This window comes from Adiantum capillus-veneris, chromosome 27 (assembly GCF_014529385.1).
Source record: "Adiantum capillus-veneris isolate H3 chromosome 27, ASM1452938v2, whole genome shotgun sequence".
Classification (NCBI taxonomy): domain Eukaryota; kingdom Viridiplantae; phylum Streptophyta; class Polypodiopsida; order Polypodiales; family Pteridaceae; genus Adiantum; species Adiantum capillus-veneris.
This window is the reverse complement of record NC_140957.1, coordinates 46,496,346-46,517,943: the sequence shown is the minus strand read 5'-3', so window position 1 is coordinate 46,517,943 and position 21,598 is coordinate 46,496,346.

Here is a 21,598-nt window from a genome sequence, read left to right as displayed (position 1 = left end):
ATAGTACGGATAATTTCCTAGGATCGAAGTCTATTGTTGGGAGGGTAGAAATTTAAAAGATCTCTTATGGACTTTGCATGCCAAATCAGGACAACTAACACCCATGAAGATCATGTATATCTTCCAAGATCAAAGATAACGGTTCAGCAGATCTATCGACCTACCTATTTAGAGATTGTTATAACAACAACTTTGTTATGATGACTCCTGAGGAGGTAGAACAAACCAAATACCAAGGGTACTCCATAAGGGATTGGATATTGGACCAAGGACCAAAAACTATTCCAAGAGATGAACACCATGGGAGATCTTCTGAGAGTACTGTTAAGAAACCGGAAACCACCTCATCTCGAAGAAAACCGGGTTACACTAAAGCCAGTCCAGGGCTACCTGAGTCACTATTTTCAACAGACTGGTTTGAAGGACTCAAGACAGGACCAACGTCCAGGAGACTGGGAGTTGAACCAAATAGACGTGTCAGACTAGCTGATTTTCAAAAATGGGTTAGAAAATACATCGGATCTGGGGATCCATATGACCACTTAGCAAGCTTTAAGCAAGTACTAAGAGCAAAATGCATATTTCAAGGGGTTTGGAATGACATTAGAAGGAAAAGCGTTGACATGGTTCCAAAACATTCCACCAAGGTCAATCATGGACTGGAATACATTAGCTCAAGGATTTGTAGCTACTTGTTCCAAAATGGGGATCAAACACAATACGGTAGCTCAAATATATAGCTTTAAACAGAAACAAGGTGAGTCTGTTAGGGATTGTACAGCTCGAATGAAACAATACATTGTAAGATGCCCAGAGCTAGAGATACCTGCAGAAGAAAGACTAGTATCATTGTTTCCAGAGGGAATGCTAAACAAAAAAATTCTTGTTATACTATATAGCAAGAAGTATACAACCCTAGAAGAGTGTGTGTCAGATGATGCTATTGACTAAGGAGACAATTGTGATATTTTCAACGAAGAAGATGTCCCTAAGGATAATCAAAGTGAGAAAACAGAATCCACCAAACCCGCACAAGTGGGAATAGCTGCTGTAGCACCCCTTTCAACCATAGAAAATAATTTAGAAAAAGCAAGACCGACAAAGAAGTTATGCGGACAACGAGACTTTTCTCCAGAATGAAAAGACAAGGATATTTTGGATAAGGAATTACGTCATCCCTATATTTTTTCAAAAAGATTAAGATTATTTTTATTCTTCTTCGTGAAGATCTACGTGGGAACTCATCTAGATGGGGAACTGGGAGAAAAAGAGACTAACTTGATTGAAAGATAAAGTTAAGAGATAAGAACTAAGAAGAAAATTGGGGTCCAATAGGAATTAAGAAGAGAATTGGGGTCCAATAGCATTTGAGAAGAGAAATGGGGTCCAATAGCAATTGAGAGGAGAATTAGGGTCCAATAGGATTTGAGAAGAGAATTGGGATCCAATAGGAATTGAGAAAAGAATACCCACCATTTCCTATATAAGCACCCCTCTCCTTTGTAATCTTACACACACATATTGCTAAGCTACTTGCATACTTTCCATGCTCAAGATTATGCTTAAGTAAATCAAGGTTTCCATTAAACCTTGCTCTTGCTCTCTCCCTCTCTTGAAGGCCAAACCCTTGAGGGTTTTGTGAAGAAGCTCCTATCTCCTTCTTCTTCATCCTAAATCCCTTTCTTTCCTCCTTGAACCTCACCTCTCTTCAAGAAGGACTTCAACCCCACTTTCCTCTTGTTTAGAGGAGGTAATCTTCATTTCTAGTAGGATTAATTAATCCATGTGTTTTAATACTAGGAAGGTTTATGTACATCATTTTAGGTTTAAGCTTTAATGGTAACTTTGGAATTAAGGTTAAGTATTAATGGTAGCTATGCATCATAAAGTTAAGCTTCAAAGGTAGATTTGCACTTGTAAGCTAAGCTTTAATGGTAACTTTGCACTTAGGTGTAAGATTTAGTGACTACCTTGTATCTTTAGTTTAAGCCTTAATGGAAACCTTGCAATTAGGGTCAAGTGATAAGAGAATCTATTCATCATAATGTTAAGCTTCAAAGGTCGATTTTCTCTCGTAAGCTAAGCTTTAATGGTAACTCTATACTTAGGTATAAGATTTAGTGACTACCTTGCATTTTTAGGTTTAGGCTTTAATGGAAACCTCGCAATTAGGGTTAAGTGATAAGAGTATCTATGCATCATTAAGTTAAGCTTAAAAGGTAGATTTGCACTCATAAGCTAAGCTTTAATGATAACTTTGCACTTAGATGTAAGCTTTAGTGACTACCTTGTATTTTTAGGTGTAAGCTTTAATGGAAACCTTGCAATTAGGGTCAAGTGATAAGAGTATCTAGGCATCATAAATTTAATCTTCAAAGGTAGATTTGTTCTCGTAAGCTACGCTTTAATGGTAACTAAGCACTTAGATGTAATCTTTAGTGACTACCTTGTATTTTAGGTTTAAGCTTTAATGGAAAGCTCGAAGACTCATAAATTTTAGGACGACATTCTAGCTTCCTAAAATGGAAAGCTAGGCACCATAAGAAAAGAGTAGTTTTCTAAAATCGATTTCAAGTATTTAAATTTTTGATATTAAAGAGTATTTCTAAAGTTGTCAATTTCAAGTTTATTTGCAAATACGGGATGGGGGATATAGGGGATAACTTCGCAGAATTTACCTTTGTGTTGTTTTGAACCGAAAACTCTACAAGCTTCCATGGAGATGTCCCATGGATGGCAAAGGATTGCAAAAACGTAGGAATCAGCAAAACGGGGATTAAACTTAAAAATTTGGTATTTTCGAAGAGACATTAACCATCAAGTGTCTATGGCAAAAACTCGCTTGTATTTTCTAAATAAACTTGGCTGGTAGATAATTAATGAAAGTAAGAATTAAGGTTGATAAATGAATGAACCTTGAAATTACCAACTAGGAGTTAAAAAGGAATCTCGAGAGGTGATAGGGATAGCCCATTGCAAAACATAGATTTAAATAGGAGTTTTGAAGATTGTCTGGAAATGACCGGAAACCAAGATGGATCTTCTTGGGGTCAATTTGATTGAAAGGCCGGCCCATTGAGAGGATTCTCTTGGGGAACTTGACGGAGATTGACCTCTTTCGGCTAGGACAACGTAACCGGCAAGTTGTTATACCTAGGTCATTCATGCCCGAGGGATAAGGGATGAATGTGTGTTTTATTTTTGCCCGGCCGGATGAAGTACCCGCGGTATCTTATTGGAAATTGTCCATAATCTGGGTATGGCCTGATCCCAATAGTTGGATGAGAAGGTCATACTCAGGGAGGATGATGTGAATTTAATTAAGGAAATTTGTTCGACTTCAATGCTTAAAAAGGAACTGGAAAGGCTAGTAATATAAGGGCTATCCTGTGCACCTGTCACCAGATGGTGCTATACCTCTTGAAATAAAATGCTTAGGAAGGAATGATTAAATTACTTGATGAGCCTTTCCCAAACACTTAATTTTAGGAAATATTGTGAAGGTGTTGCCATTTTGATGGCTTGTAACCGATTATCTTGGCCTGAATGGGGAGGCAAGATGAATTGGTTGGAACTAAGTGTGTTGCCTGATTAGTTAAGAAACTAGTTACAATCTAATTATAGTAGATAAAGGAAAGGAAATGAATTAAAAGTTTCTAAATAAAAATATGGTGGGAACCACCAGATGAATTTTCTTGAATGAGGGTATGCAACAGATTGCATACTGCTTGTTGTTTGATGATGTCTGATAGACTGCTGTCTTCCTGATTTTGTAATAGTTAAGTACTACCTCAAGAAGGGATTTTCATGAAATGGTTCAGTGGGTGGGTAGATTCGGAGGGTCAGATGGCCGGATGTTGACTTAAAAATTTTATGTTAAACGCTAGGACTACATGGGATAAAAATGGGTAATCGGGGACGAGCGAGACCAGGTAGGATTGCAAGATCCCTCTTCTTAGGGGAAAAGTGATAACTGCGGTGTCTTCTTGTCAGGAAAAAGGGGTTATTGCCATGAACCAAGGGAGAATGAGAAAGTAAGAGCAGATCTTCAAGTTAAAGATCAAGAGAATCAAGACTAAGGACCACGATTTTGGGTACGGAAAGCTGTCAAGGATAGTTTGATTATGAGAAGCGGATAAAATCGTTTAATAAAGGGATGAACCCCCTTGGGTTGGCATTCGAGATAGACCGGAGTCCTGTCTGAGTGTCGGTCCTAAATGGGAGGGATACCTGCAGATAGATCTACGTCATTCCCTGGAACGGTTTGGAGGACTAAGAGAGGTGAGTAGGGTCGAGTCTGGGTATGGCCCTCATAAGTGGTATTAGAGCCTAATTTTGAATCTTAGACCTTGGAATTTAGAATTTTGGATTTAAGATTAATACATGAGAGAAAAACAACTCAATCTAGCACCCAGATTTCAATTATATTACAAAATTAAGTCTTGATGTTCCAATAAATTATCAAAAAATTTCAAGGTGGCTTGGGATTTGCCTGAAGAAATTCAGTGGATTATCTATGAGAGGATGGAAACTGCTACGCTAGAGCAAAGGCTTGCTATGCTGGAACATTTTCAGGAGCTCTTATTTCCAGAAACCTATACTTGTCCCTGGGATTTAAGCAAGTGATAAATGTGAGTAAAGTTGGAAATGAACGATATAATAATTTATGAAAGAATAGGTAATGCACTTGTGCGAAGACACATGGAAGTAGCATAAATGAATGAAAACGCATGCACTTGTGCGAAGACACATGAAAGTGGCATGGATGAAACTTTTTGTCATAATAATCAATATCTAATTCTCCTAAATGATTTTCTCATGTTAAACTAATCATTTAATATGGGGAAGTGCCAGGGGAGAAAAAGCTAGAATATTGGTTAAGCTACCAGACCGGCCATAGTAGGGATCCAAAGGAGGGAAAATAGGGATCCAAAGGGGGGGCCATCTGCAAAAGAGCCATGTGCAACAATGGGCTAAAAAGACCCTAAGGTTCAGTCCATTAAGACTTCCAAAATGCTAAGGTTCCAAAATTCAAAGGCTGTGTCCAAAGGTCAACCATGGGGGGAATTGGATGCTTTGTGTGTGTCCCAAAATTCTTTTCAAATCCCTACATAGGAGGGGGTGAGCCTAGCTTGTAGGGGATGAGAGAGAAAGTCACACACACACACACACACACACACACAAGCTCCCTTTACACAAAGGGAATGAGGGACACATGTCAGCTCCCTAACCCAGATGCCCACAAGGTGTACCCAATTCCTATTGGATAACCTTGGAGGTGGACCAATGAGAATTAGGCTATAGTAAATCTAGTTTAATTAATTTAAAAACACTTAATAAAAGAGCCAATGAGAATTAAGTCCTCTAGAAGACTATTAGACAGTCTCCCAAGGGGTCCAATGAGCATTCAGCAGCCCAATGGCTTGCTTGATTCCTATTGTCCAGGAGGCAAAGGGGTCCAATGAGAGTTTAGTTGAAGTATTAAATTACCTAAAGCTCTCACAAAAGGGGAAAGGGGGACACATGTCAGAAGGCTTTCACTTATACTGCTTAATTACCATTGGCTAGGGCCGGGGAGGTCCAATGAGAGTAGAGCATGAGCAAATAGCAAGGGGGGTCGACCAAGAGAGAGAGGGGGCTGATTTTTGCAAGGCATTATCACACACACACTCACACAATCTCATGTGTGAAGTAAAGAAGACTCTCTCTCCTTCTCAAGCTTTAATGGAAAGCTTATCACCTACTCCAAGCTTTTGAGAAGGGAGGCCTACACCAACAACTCTTGGCTTTGTGATGCAAATCCAACCAAGAGCCAAGCTTCAATGCATGATCATCTCCTCTACCATGATAATTACTAAGCTAAGCTATGCTAATATGAGTGATTATGTGAGAAGATTTATATCTTTCTCGTAAGAATACTCCTTCTTCCTCTCAATCTACTCTCATACCCTGCTAGCTCTCACCATCTTTGAAGGTGTGTGAGGTCTTGGGTCTGAGACCGGGGATAATTGATGTTGTGTTTGCTAAGTGTTTTGCTTAGTGCATGAAGCTTTCATCTTCATTGCACTATCTAGTCTTGAAGGAACACAAAGAATTGTATTGTACAATGTCTCTCTTGATGGGAGAAACCATAATACAAAGCCTTTTGGAGGGGGGACCGGCTCCATGCAAATCCGGTCCTCAACTGTTGTCAATATCTTAATTTCTCTCTCTTTTGAAAGTATTGTTCATGCTATCTAACTAGGTGTTATGCCTTTTGTTTCTCTCTCCACCCAAGCACTCTTGTAATTCTCATTAGGAATCTATTCTAATGAAATGCCCACTATGTTCATGCTAATATCCGCTACACACAAGTTTTTAGTCCATTAAATGTTACACTGTTATTGAGCTTTACTTGTCATTCTCTCTGAAGCTTAGTAATATGGAGCAAGATTGGGTAAAGTAGCTACCACATGAAGAATTAATTTTTGGGACATTTATTGGAAGATAATTTTGAGTAGTAATGAAGAAATCCAAGAAGTTCTTGTGATTAGCCACAGATAAAGCTATATGTATATATAGCAAGGCTCGTTTTGAAATTACTGATGGCTTGGAATATTCAAAAAGAAGAAGTTTCTAGGATAGTCCTGAAAGAATGGGAATAGCCAAACCAGAGAACACGTTATTCATGTGAGACAAATTATCAAAATTTTCTCTCCTAAGAAAAATTCACTACTAAGAAATGGAGAACATGTGGGTCGAATGGAGTTACATGGTTAACCCTATGGGAACGCATACAACTATTAAATAATTTACGGATTGCAATAATGAGAGAAAGCTGGTATTGGGGCCAAAGAGATATGGTATGGTCCAATCTTATTTCCAGATTTTGAAAGTAAACTTCTACTTATAGCATCTCAAGTTAAATAGAAAAGACAGTAAATGAGACATGCTTAAAAACTCACAAAGAATCAAGATGGAAAAGTGCAATAGGAAAGCTCATAAATATTGCAGACATTTAAACTCCGAAGAAGAATAAGAAAACAAACTTATGAGTTAGCCAAGAAATTTAAAGTGGGAATCTTTACTCAAGACTACTGTAGACGAAAGACCATTTGCAAAAATTAAAAGTACACTGTAAAGAGAAGTCATTAAAAAATCATTGGCAATTGAAGAAGAGAGACTGACATTTGAAGAAAAGGAAATACTGATGAGGGTGAGCTTTTTGAAATGGGGCCTCTAAACCCAAACCAATGGGCCTACCCTCACAAAATGTTCGTAAAGAGGTACGCACACTACTTGGGGCACCAACTTCTTTTGGGAGTGGAGAAGGAAACCAATCAAAATAACACTTGCACTCACCCACTCAAGCAACACACTTTGAAAACCCCCTTACTCTATATACACTTTGGACACTTGAACACCATCAACGATTATGCAACCCAATGCCGTGCATCAAATGGTTGGTCCCATCACATGCAAGTGACCTTGAACACTCATCGCTCTTCGAGAAGATGAGTAGGGAAAAATAAGATCTCACCCTCTTGATTTACTTGATTTACAGTTCCCTTTTGTTGCGAATCTGACAGATTTACACTATTTTGATTATATCGTTTTACCTGTAGCTTGGAATGACATGCTTCAAAAGGCAAATTTGACCTTCTCAACATGTTTGATATGAATTTGGACTATTCTTCACATCCATGCACCAAGGAGTTTTGTTTGGAAGGTCCACACTAGGCTAGGGAACCTTTTGCTTCCAAGTCTTCTTGTATGGTCCCTTTGCTTGTCTGCATCCAAGGAGAATCATGCTTTTTCAAAAGGGTATGATGCTTAAACAAATAGAGGAGGGCCCAATATTATTTTCTTGTGAAAAGAATATACAATTTGAGTCTTTTTGAAAGGAGAAAAACTATATGTATATTCTTACGAGATATTGGGCCACCTATGTAGGGGGCATAGAAGACTTGTAGAGATGGACCATAATCTTTGGTAAAGACAAGTGGAGAGTTGATTTTCCATGGTAATTTATCTATATGGGATGGAAGATGGACATATTATTTTTCTACTACTAATTCACAAGAGGTAAGAAAGTTTGGGGGTAGATAGTTGGTTATTGTATGCTTAATTTTATTTACAAAGCAAAAAAGAAAAGGGTGGTAATATAAATATATGACCAAGGTGACATCTTTGGGAAGACTACAATGTATGTGTCGCCGCAAAGGTTAAACGAAGAGGGGGAATTTACTGTAGATAACTGAATAGCGTAGAAAAATATATACACATATGAGGAAGAGGACGTTGAGTAGGCTGAAAAATGTTGCAAAACGATGGTTACCATTTTATGCCACTCATATTAGCCCTCCCCCAAGCCTAGAGATATTCATATCTTTAGGAGGACGGTGTTGTTTCTTTTTCTTCTTCTTTTTTTTCTTTTTTTTTTGTCATTTTTCCTTTTCCACTTTTTTTTTTCAATAGGAGGAGTGTCATGCACTGTTTTACTCCATTAGACCTGCTTTTCATTACCTCAATCTCATAAATCGGAGATGGGAGGGTTGCCTTGGGTATGTTCAGATTCCAAGGCTGGTTCTTCTTTGCACATCAAAGCTTTAAAAATAGGTGGAGCATTTGCCAAGCCAAAGGGAGCCATGCCAATTTGGAGCTTAGACGATGTAGGCAGATGACTTCCTATCAACGGATTGATACATTGAAAGTAGGGCTTTAATCTCCATCCATTGACTCTGGTCTTGTGGAGTTTTCCTGATAAATCTGCTAATCTGTAACTACCATTCCCAAACTTTGTTTTTATCATGAAAGGTCCCTCCCATCTTTGCAAAAACTTTTTTTTGAGTCGAGTATCAAGTCGGTTATCATAGTGAAGAACCAACATACCTTCCTTCAATCCTTTCCCCTTGAGCTTCTTGTTGATTTTGTCCCTTTGGCTTGTCGCTTTGGTGATGTAGTGATCAATGGACTCTTCTCTATCTAGCTCAAGTCGTTGGAGATCAAAGATCCTTTCGTGTAGAACCTCTTTTGGTTTTTTTGCCGCTCTTGCAAGAACGCGCAAGCTTGAGAGCTCTACCTCAATGGGGAGAAGTGCCTCCTGTCCATAAACTAGACGAAAAGAGGTGAATTGGGTAGATACCTTGAAAGACGTCCTATATGCCCAAAGAGCAGCCGTCAAATGGCAATCCCAATCATTAGGCCGGTCCACAACCTGCTTAGAAATGATCTTACATATCATTCCATTCACTTTTTTCACCAATCCATTGCATTGAGGATAGTAGGGTGTGGAATGCAGGTGTTTCACTTTTAACCTCCTCAAGAGATCATTCAGAAGGTCAGCCCTAAAATCCAGGCCTCGATCTGACAAAGATTTCTAGGGGTGTTCCAAACCTACTACAAATATGGTCAAAAATAAACTTTGATACCTCTTCAGCTGTGATTCGGGTTGTGCTTGTTGCTTCCGCCCATCGTGTCATGTAGTCAACACCCATGATGATGAAAACCTTCCCTGTAGAGTACGAGGTAGGGGACCTATTGCATCCACACCCCACTTTTCAAAAGGGCCATAAGATATTATTGGGACTCGAGGCTCATATGTTAGTCGTCTATCCCCAACAATTTGGCATGGCTTACATTCCTTACACCAATATTGGACATCACGATGTAAGCTCGTCCAAATAAACCCTGCTTGTAAAATCTTCCTACTTGTAATATCTTGAGAAAAGTGACCACCAGAGACATCATCATGACATGAAAGAAGAATTTTCTCTATCTCTTGCACACCTGGTACTCTCCTCAAGACAAAATCTTTCCCTTTGTGATATAAATCATCCTCGATCAACTAGTAAGGTGTGGCCTTCTTAACTAGTCTATGTCTTTGCACCTTGTCTAAGTGTTTGGGACACTCACCTGCTTGTAGAAAGAAGATAATGTCTTTTAGCTCCTCTTGACCTTGATATTTGGGTTCGTATAGTTTCACACCTCCTACCGCCATTTGAAGTTTTTCATTTGCGAGTAAGTCTGCTTCCTTGTTATGAGTTCTCACAATGTGTTGTACCTGTGTTGCTTTAAAACCCTTCATCAAAGCTCTTACACTACTAAGCCACTCAAATAATGTACGATTCTTGCACCTCAAAGTCCCTTGGATTTTCCTAACCACTAGCAAAGAATCACCTTTTATAATAAGTCTTTGTATGCCTAATTCTTTGCATTCTTCTAGCCCAAGGGTTAGAGCATCATACTCAGCCTCATTGTTAGAGTGAACATTGGGTAGAGTGATACCTTTTCTAACCATTACCTCCTTTTGTGGGTTCAAAATGATGATCCCCCCTGCCGCTTTGTCTTGTTGGCGTTGATAAGCTCCATCAAAGCATAAAGTATGGGCATGATCAATCTCCTTCACTTTGAACTGTTTTGAGCCTTCCTCTCTTTGTAGTCGTGATCCTTCCCTTTCTCTCACTTTGTAGGTGAGAATGTCTGCAAGTCCTGCTCTTGTGCTATCTTCTACAAGGAAAGTGTATTCAAATTCTTAGAGTTCAAGCACCCACTTTGCTATTCTAGATGAGAGGCTCATGTGTTGTACTACATATGGTAGATTGTGCTCTAAGGTGAGAAAAACAAATGGCACAGGGAGAAGATATGATCGAAACTTCCTTACCGCAAACAAGATTGCAAAGATCACTTTCTCCATTTCAGTGTATCCCTTCTCGGCCGGAGTCATCACCTTGCTTGCAAAATAGATCGGCCTCATGTATGATGTTTTAGGATCTTTTTGCATCAAAACAACACTAATTGCTTCGAAACCTACACTTGGAGTGACATAGTAGGTCTCCTTTGGATCTGGTGGCATTAGGATTGGGAGAGAGCTAAGAATGCCCTTCACTTCCTCGAAACATTTTGCATGTTCCCTCCCCCATTCAAATGTAGATTGTCTTGCCAACCTATGCAAAGGGACGATGGCTTCTGCTAGGAGATGGATGAAGCGAGACATGTACCTCACTTTGTGGTTGCAGGTCATTAGCTCCTTAGTTGTTGTTGGTGGAGATAATGACAAAAGGGCCTCTACTTTAGAGGGATCCACTTGAATTCCTTGTGAAGAAACCACATGGCCTAGCAAAACCACCTGAGATTCACCGATATGACACTTCTCTGGGTTGAGTTGTCCCCTAAATTGATGGAGCCTCTTAAGCCCCTCTTCAACATTTTGGCAGTGAAGTGATCTACAACTATAAATACAGAAATCATCCATAAAGACTCTTATAGATTTTCCAAAGAATGGCTGAAATACAAATATTGTGAATCTCATGAAGATGCTAGGAGCATTGGTGAGCCCAAAAGGCATTACTCTGAATGCAAAACATCCCCAAGGTGTGATGAAGGTGGTTTTTGGTTGGTCCTCTTCTGCTATTCTAATTTGAAAATATCCTGAATACCCATCACACATAGTGTAGCATTCATGACCTGCTATTTCATTCAAAATTTCATCTTGGAAAGGGAGAGGGAAGCGGTCCCTCTTTGTCGCAGCATTGAGGGGTTTGTAATCCACGCAGACCCTCCACTTACCATTCTTCTTGGGAGTGACTACAATAGGTGATACCCATTCGGAGTTGGATACTGGATAGATGAAGCCAGCCTTCAAGAGTCGATTCACTTCTTGTAGGAGGGCCTTTTGTTGCACAGATCCTAGTCGCCTTAACTTTTGAGCCACGGGTTTGGTCCCTGGTTTCAATTCAATTCGATGCTCTATTACATCTACACCTCTTATTTGTGAGTAGTCAGTGATAAACAAATTGGGATACCTCCTTAACATATTGATGTAGGACTTCTTCTCCTCACAAGTAAGATCTTTTGCAAGCATCTTCTCAAATCCTTCTTCAAGGTGGTGGCATCTTTCATCCCCTCGTGTGTGATTGTCTGTTGGCTTTTCTTCTACAGAAACATCTTGGGTACTGGCGTTGAATACAATTACCATTACCTCCAAAGAAGACTCCTCTTCACTAGTTGATGCACTGGTTGATGCTTCCTCATCACTTGAGTAAGGACTCTCCTCCTCGCTCTCTTCATTTGCCGTGGTTTCATAGTTGATATCTAGTTGCTTTCCTTCTCGCCAATCATACACCACCGGTTGACCCTTCTTAAGAATCAAACGACCACTTCCCCATTTTTTATCTACATTCACAGCAATGAGCCAAGGCCTCCCTAGGATGATGGGATAGCCCTCCCCCTTAGCTGGCATGACATACATATCCACCCGTGCATCTATGTTACATACAGAGACTTTTACATTTTCAATGATCCCCAAACACTTCACACTTGAGTTGTTGGTGATAGCCGGCTTTCGGAAAATCAAAGAGCCCCCCCCCCCCCCCCTCCACTCTCAGAACCCCCCCAACGTAACTCATCTTTCCCTTCCCGCCCCACGGGCATCAGATAAAACTCTCTCACTCTCTCCCCCCCCCCATTTTCTTTACATACCCTCTTCCCCCTCCTTTTTCCCCACCACAATTTACCCTCCCCGGCCAGGCAGAAATTAAGAAGAAACCCCCCAACCCCTCTCTCGTGCTCCCTCGGTGTAAGCCGTGTGGGACCCCCCCCCCCCCCCCCCCCCTCTCTTCGGCCCCCCAATATTGCCAACCTCGACCCCTCCTCCCTCTTCCCCACCCGCTCGCCTCACCCTCCTTCGGCTCATTCCCCCCCCCCCTTCGGCCTCATTCTCCCCCCCCCCTGGCCCGCGCATATATTCCCCCCCCCCCCCCCCCCCCATTGACTTAGTTGTCATTCTTCCTTAAGCCCATGCAAGACACACCACCCTCCCCCTCTCCCTCTCACCCACACAAACCCATGCCCCGCCATACCCCCTCTCTCCCTCACTCTCCCTCACACACTCCCTCTATCCCTTATCCCCTCACCCCTCACCCTCCCCCTCTCCCTCTCACCGCACGGCAGCACGCCAAACTCTCTCTCTCTTTCTCATCCGGATGCCGCCATTGCGCAAATCTCTCTCTCTCTCTCTCTCGCCTTGTGGTAGCAGCGCTGTACATACACACACACACACACACACACACACACACACACCACCACACACCCTCCCCCCACCTCTCCTCTCTCTCCCATGAGCAATCCGCCGCATACCCCGCATCTCCACCACACTCTCTCTCGCACGCAGTCTGCAACCCACACACCCACACACACACGCCTTGCGGCAACAGTTGAAACACACACACACTTACACACACACACCCCACCACACACCTCCCCCCCCTCTCCTTCCGCCATGCGCAACAGTCCGCCATCTGCCACAGGAAAAAAAAAAAGAAAAAAAAATATAAATTATATCTATATATATACATTATATAACTCCCCCCCCTTTCCCGTGTTCCCACGCACGCATGCGCACATACATATACATATACGCACTCACCCGCAAAAAAACACACACACACATGCTCCCACACTCACATGCATAAACGCTTACGACATTGACAAACAAAAGAAGAAGGATCCAAAGCACGCGCCGCCAACGACAAAAACAGAAAATGCGCCGAAGGCATGCCCCAGCCGACTCCGGAAAGAAGTACGCCCGACACCAAGGCACCGGCAGCTCGCCATTTGCCGGCAACATGCAACCTCGATGCCATCTCAGTAATTTTAGGTTATTTTACCATTATCTTCAGTTTTCACCCAAGCCATTCTAAATTTCCCTTTTGTAAATATCCTCTCTCTAGGTGAGGGTAACAAAGGCCCACCTAGAGATTCCCATCTTTTAATAACCTCCCCCAAAAACAAAACAAGGGTCAACCACACCTGGCCCACCACTTGCTTTGTCTCCCCGATTAAGATTACCCTAACCACACTGGGATTACCATAATCCAAGCAGCCAACACCTATAAATTGGCACTGAGAGGTCACTATCGGGGGGGGGGGAACTTATGTGGAACCAAGCATTGGGTAGAGTGTAGTAGGAGGGATTGACACCATCACCATCACGGGGAGAGGGTTTAGGGTCTTGTGTGTTGGGTTTTCCTTGGAAATTGCACCATGCGAAGGGACTCACACCCATCTCTCGACTCCAATGGTCGATGCACACACGTATGCACGCTCTTGGCAATGAACATTTGCAGTCATTGAATCTTCCTAGAGAACGCACCAAGTAGGTTGCACCATCTCTTTCCCCTACCTCTCTACCACCACGGCATGCCACCTTGTAAATATTGCAGAAATAATTCACCCTCACACCCGCGAGGTTGTTTTCATCAATTGCGAGTATTCTCTATGTGTGTGTGTGTGTGTGTGTGTGTGTGTGTGTGTGTGTGTGTGTGTGTGTGTGTGTAGGCTTGCGGTGTTCATATCATTGTGGGCTTTGCGTCCTAGCCGCTCAAAGCTAGGTGGTGCCCCCTATTTGCTTTACCGTGGCAGGCTCGAGGCGAGCCATTCGGCCCCCGGCATTTTAGAGGTCGTCGGGGTCCGGGGTCCGCTTTGCGTCCGTCATTTGGTGCCCGCACTGAGGAGGGTTTTTCTAAGACCCCTTCAATTTAGAATGCTGAAAGTGACGCCCACTATCAATCATGGACGAGTTGCTAAAGGAATTTTCTAACTGGAGGACGGAAGAAGAAGAGACGAAGGAGGCCCTAGACGCTTTCATTGAGGTGTTGCTGCCAGGCTGCAGTGTCATCAACATTCAAGAGGTAAATTCTCCATCTCGTATCGCTCGTTCTAACTATAAATCAAAAGCATCATGCAGGAGATTGGTGAGGTGCCATCACTGTTGTCAACCAAGGCACACGGTCGATGAGTGCTAGCAACGAAGGCAGCGGAAGGGCTGAAGTCTTCTACATTGACATTCATCGCAAGGAGGTCATTCACGTCAAGGAAGGAGAGCAGACGGTAAGGCCTCTTTTCCCTAAAGAAATAGCAGTCAAAGATAAAACCCCGAAGTGGCCTAAAGGGGCTGCTCGAGCCAAGGGCAAGGAGAAGATAGGCTAGCCTGGAAACACATGACCCCGAAGGGATAAGCATCTGCCCAAGCAAGTGCTTCAAGCTCAAAGAGCCGGGTTGTACCCACTTTGTCAAAGAAGAAGTCATCCAAAGGAAAGCGGCGGAAGATCGCCTACCGATTTTCACGATGCATGCGAGTGCTACCAATCCACTTCGACAATCCAGAAGAAGAAGTGGTGAGAAGATTCCCATGTCCTAGAGAGGAGTGGTTCGGCTACTGCTCTCGCTGTTTTGGGAAGCCCCTCCCTGTACAACTTATCCTGAAGAAGCTCTCTACCACGAGAGAGACCCAGTGGGCTAGAGATGAGCTGCAACTGAATGGAGTAGAATTCATGCAACACGCCGATTACGAAAATTACCTACAATTGCTGTTAGCCAAGAGACTGGGAGTGGTCAGACGCGTCGCCATCACCTCGTATGTGCTGAGCAACGAAGGAAGGGTAGAACCCATGAAAGGTGACGACCTCTTGTGGATGTGCCGACTCATCAACACTGGCACGGTAAGAGTGTAAGTAGGTATTTCACCCTTTGTGCATAATGGAAAACGGGCCGACGGCATTCCCGTTCATATTCCTACAGCATATGCATGTGAACATCTATGTGGATAGGAAAGTATTCTACCATCGCAAGATCGTCTACCTATTTGGTGTGGCAGTACTAGGAGAAATCCTCAATTCCCCAAACCCTATCATTCTCCCCATACTAGATTACCACCATTCCTTTAATGTCTCTATTTTTATCCTGTTTTAGCCTATCCATTCGCCCCTGTAAGAAACCCCTATGAGCAGTTGCCGTTGATGTTTTTTTTTTTTTTTAAGGGTTTGTAATTTCCCAAGTCACCACCATGGCAAGTGTGTCTTTCCCCACGTTCTGTGGAAAGAAGGGTGAGGATCTCACCACTGATTTTTTGGATGATTTTGACATTGCGTTTGTCGTCTCCAACAAAGATGACGACGCTTCACGACTCAGAAATTTTCCTCTACTGATGAAAGTAGAGGCCAAGTCCTGGTACAATGCATTGCCCCAGGCTACCAAGAATGCATGGGATGTGTTAAGGGTTGCTTTTGTAAAGAGGTTTGGTGGAGGCACAACCTCGGAGAAGCTATGGCAGCTATTGACAGAATTAAAGCAGGCAGGCCTACTAGAGTACGCCACCTATGAATCAAAGTTTGTGGACCTATGGGAGAGATGGGTTGCCACACTGGAGGAAGGCGAAGGAGTGCCTAATTTCCTGAAGAAGGACCGTTTCATTGCTGGTCTATGGTCGCCACTTAGAGAGAAGGTGAAGGGAAGGTTTCCTGCAACATATGAGTTGGCAGTCGAAGTAGCCTACCTTAAAGACAAGAAGCTGCGCATGCAAGCAAGAGTAAACGAGTCAGAGGAAACAAGCTCGGCCTGACAAACCCCAGTGGCTGCAACAGCCAACCATAGAGTCCAACCACAGGAGACATCAGAGGAACAACAAGACCTGCTGAGTTGCATCACCACCCAACTAGAGAGTTTATCTGTGCATCTGGTGCATCAAGGGCATGCATCTGGAAGAAATCCATAACAAGGAAGAGGACAACGAAGGCAGAACCCAGAAATACCACTGTTACAATTGCAGAGAAGACGGCCATGGAATGTACTACTGCCCACACCCAAGAAGGCAGAATTTTAATAGAGGGGGGAGACAGAATCAGATCTCTCCGCCAAGAGTAAGACCACCACCAAGACAGATAGGACCAATCCCAGCAATCCAAATCCTGCGACCACCTATACAACAGCAACCACCACCCCAACCTCTCATTCCACCACTACCCCCACCACCTGCGGTGAACCAAGCGGTGAGTGTCATTAGCTTAGAGGCTAAAGGGAAGGCGAAGGTAGAAGAGTCAGCTCGAGAGAAGCACAAAGGAAAAGCAAAGGTAGAAGAAGTGGATGCTATGGGAGTGAAACGTGCGAGGCATGAGGAGGTATCTCAAAAGGAAGAGAAGATGAAAGAGAAAGCCGAGTCTAGCAAACAAGCAGCTAAACCGTGACAGAAGATAGACATAGTGGACTTCTCACTAGGTGAGGAAGCACAACCCTATGACTTGGTCCAAGATGTGTTAATGCAGGTCCCGAAGATAACGTGGCCCCAATTACTCCACTTTGCACCCAGAATGAGGAGGCAATGGACGAAAATGGTAAGTACCAGGAAATCAAGACCACGGATAGCTGGGGCTATCTCTGGGATGGATCTCGATGACATCTTGCCAACCATGGACGCTCACATCAAAGGGCAGCGGATTTCAAACGTCTACATAGATGGTGGCACGCAAATATGCGTGATGAGTGAAAAGATGATGCACCATCTAAGTCTAAAGGTAAGTAGGCCGGCACCCTGCCGAGCCAAGAGGGCAAACAATGTAAGAGTAAAATGCGTAGGCATTGTAAATGCGGTCAAAGTAAAAGCATTCAATACGGAAGTGGAGGTAGACATCTTTGTCATGCCACACAAAGGGGAGGGCTACCCCATCATTCTTGGAAGGCCTTGGCTTATGGCCATGGAAGCAAAACAAGACCGGAGCACCGGGATGATCTAGATGAAGGATGCTAAAGGGAAGTCCATATTCTACGACATGAGGACTGGGAAGCAGCACAATATGATCTTGGAGGCTTCAGAAGACGAGTCCACTAGCGACTCCTCGTCTACCTCAGGAGAAGACACAACCACACCGACGGGAGTGATAGTAGCATCGAAGTAATGGGAGTCATTCTTAAAGACCCAAACAGATTAACACAATCTGAAGCAGCCTCAGCAAACGAAGAGGGACCATCAGGTAAGCAATCATTGGAGGATGCAGGTAAGCTACAGAAAATGCTCTCAAATGAGTTAACCAATCAAGAGAGGAAGGAGTATGTCTCTATGTTAGGCAACTTCACTACTTTGTTCATTGATGGCTATGATAAGATCACAGGAATTACAGTAGTGCAGCACCACATAAAGCTCAAGGAAGGCAGTAAACCTGTAGTACAGAAGCTCAGAAGACTTGGAGTGATTCAACAAGAGGCATTGCTTAAAGAAGTAAGGAGTTTGCTACAAGCAGGTTTCATCTACCCTGTCGAAGACTCAGAATGGGTCTCCGCAGTAGTAGTCACACCAAAAAAAAATGGTAAATGGAGAGTCTGTGTGGATTACAAACCTCTCAATGCAGCCACGAAGAGGGACCATTTTCCCCTCCCATTCCAGGATGAAATACTCAATGAAGTGGCAGGTCACGAACGCTACACAATATGCGACGGCTACTCAGGATACTTCCACATTAGCACTGTGGAGGAGGATCAGAAGAATACAACCTTCATCACACCCTGGGGATGTTTTGCCTACAGAGTAATGCCATTTGGCCTCACCAATGCCCCAGCCACATTTCAACGCTATGTGACCTTTGTTCTCCAACCCTACTTTGGAACATCAATACGGGTTTTCATAGATGATTTTTGCATCTATAGCTCACGAGCCCTTCATCTAAGCAAAGTCTATGATGGCTTAAATAGGCTACAAACCCTGGGTGGCCAACTCAACATGGACAAGTGTCACATTGGTGAGAGCAAGGTCACTCTCCTTGGTCATGTAATTTCAGCAAAAGGAATCAAGGCTTACCCCAGCAAAATTCAGGCTCTGGTATCTTTATCATCTCCCACCACCGCCAAGCAGTTGGTTTCTTTCCTTCAGAAGGTAAGATATTTAAGCAGGTTCATTCACCTGCTATCTCAAGTGGTTCTTCCCCTACAACAACTCACCCAAAGAGATATTTTCTCATGGAGTGAAGAGAATGATCAGCAGTTCACTGAGGTAAAGCAAGTCCTATCTAAGCTTCCCACTATTTCACCCACCAAGTGGGACGAGCCATTCTATGTGAACCCTAGTGTGGGAAATGATACTCTGGGAGCAGTACTAATGCAAAAGGATCCCAAAACTTCTTTCATGTGCCCTACTTACTTCTCTGGTCGAGTCATGACCCCATCAGAGAAGGGATTCACCGAAGTAGAACACATGGTTCTGGCACTAATGTTTGCTACTACGAAATTCCGCTCCTATCTCTTGCCTAGACCATTTGTAATCCTGACAATGGAAGAGGTTTTTCCTTATGTAATGCGACACATGGATGTCTCATCTAGGATCTCAAAGTGTCTAATTAGACTACAAGAATTTGATTACACCATGCAAGTAGAAAACTCTACCAGGGCTAGTCTAGCAGGAATTCTCACTCATCGCCACTACGAGAAGAAGGTGAAGGTCGACATGGAAGCAAAGGAAGGAACACCAGATAAAGAGAGCCCTAAGCTAGAGAGAGCTCACTCTCTTTTCTTCGACGGAGCATACAAGAGAACAATGAATCAGTCTACAGCAAGCATGGTCATTTTCAATAGGATTGTTATCACACTCCCACTCTAACAATGAGGCAGAATATGCAGCCCTAATCCTTGGGCTGGAACAATGTATTTCACAAAAAATTCAGCGCTTGAATGTATTCGGCGACGCTTTGCTTTTGATAAGGCATATAAATGGCACCTGGGAGTGCAAGAATCAGGTTTTACTTGGTCAACTTCGCCAAGTTAAGGACCTTCTGAAGAAGTTTCAAGCGGTATGACTCTTCCACATTCCTAGAGCAGAAAATCAAGAGGCACACGCACTAGCTAAAGAAAGGATACAAGATGTTTCCATAGGAGCAATCAAATTAAAGCTACCTCTCTTTCAAGGCAGTGATGCTATTCCTGATATCATCAGCTTTCTAAATACAGGGGAATGTCCAACAGGACACACTAAAGGCCAAAAACAATGGCTGGTAAGGAAGGCTACTAGGTACCGCCTTATAGACGACCACTTGTATTGTAAGGGCAAAGATCAAATTCTCAGGCAGGTGCCAACCTCCAGTGAAATCACCGAGGTAATCTCAAGCTGCCACGACGGCGTCTGCGGTGGCCATTTTTCTCTAGCTATCACCAGTAGGAAGATTCTACGGGCAGGATAATTTTGGCCTAGTTTGAACAGAGATGTACACCATTGGTGTAAAACATGTAAGGCCTGTCAAGTGGCCAGTGATCGCACGCTAACCTATGATCCCCAAACCCCTATCATTTCATATGGTCCGTTTAAGAAATGGGGAATAGATGCAATTGGTCCCTTACCAAGGGCCCAATCAGGTAAATTGTACATCATTGTGGGGGTAGACTGCATAACGCGATGGGCAGAAGCAACAACCACCACCCACATTACAGCCCAAGAGGTGGCAAAGTTCATTTTTGAGCATATCGTTTACCATTTTGGCACTCCTCTTGAGATAATATCAGATAGAGGACCAGGATTCAGAGGTGATGTGGTAGGAGAACTGATGAAGAAGGTAGGCATCACACGTCGGCATTCCACACCATACTATCCACAATGCAATGTTCTGGTAGAGAAGGTAAATGGAATGATTTGCAAGATCATCACAAAACAGATGAACAACCATACAGGAGATTGGGATAAACATATCATGGCAGCTCTTTGGGCCTACAGAACAACGTTCCGAACATCACTAGGTTTCACCCCTTTCCATCTAGTTTATGGGAAGGAGGCAATTCTACCCATTGAGGTACAAATAGCCAGCTTACGAGTCTTGGCCAGCCAAACCCACCGTCCAATCGTAAACCTTAGAAACCACATCTTGGATCTAGAGAGACTACAAGTGGATAGGGAAGAAGCAATCAATCACTATGCAGCACAGGCAAAACGACGCCGACTCACTTTCAATCAAGGGCTTAAAGAGAAAGGACTGGAAAAAGGCATGTTAGTGCTGCGATACGACAACAGATTTGATACCAGGAAGGACAAGAAATTTCATCCCAGATGGGAAGGACCATTCATCATCAAGAAACGCTACGACAACGGCAACTATAAGCTGATGGAAGCAAATGGGAGAATTCACAAGAATAGAGTCAATGGATGGAGACTGAAGAGGTACTTTCTTAGGTTTGACCCAGAATTTGTGCTAGACATTCCAGAAGACGGAGAACCCTCTAACTCTACACCTGAAGAAACTGAAGAAGGACTAGAAGCATGAATGCCTCTAGCCAAAAGAGAGAGGGCTAATGATAGCCGGATTTCGGAAAATCAAAGAAAAAAAACTCATTTCACCCCCCCCCCCCCCCCCGCAACTCTCAGTACCCCCCCACCGTAACTCATCTTTCCCTTCCCGCCCCACGGGCATCAGATAAAACTCTCGCACTCTTTCCCCCCCCATTTTCTTTACATACCCTCTTCCCCCTCCTCCCCCCCCCCCCCCCCCCCCCCCCCCCCCCTGATTTACCCTCCCCGGCCAAGCAGAAATTAAGAAGAAACCCCCCAACCCCTCTCTCGTGCTCCCTCGGTGTAAGCCGCGTGGGACCCCCCCGCCCCCCCCCCCCCCCCCCCCCCCCCCCCCCCCCCCCTTACACTCAACCCTCTCCCATTACCCTCTACCCTATCCTAAACCCCCCCCCCCCCCCCCCCCCCCCCCCCCCCCACCCCCCTCTCTTCGGCCTGCCAATATTCCCTCCCCCGACCCCTCCTCCCTCTTCCCCACTTGCTCGCCTCACCCTCCTTCAGCTCATTCCCCCCCCCCCCCCCCCCCTT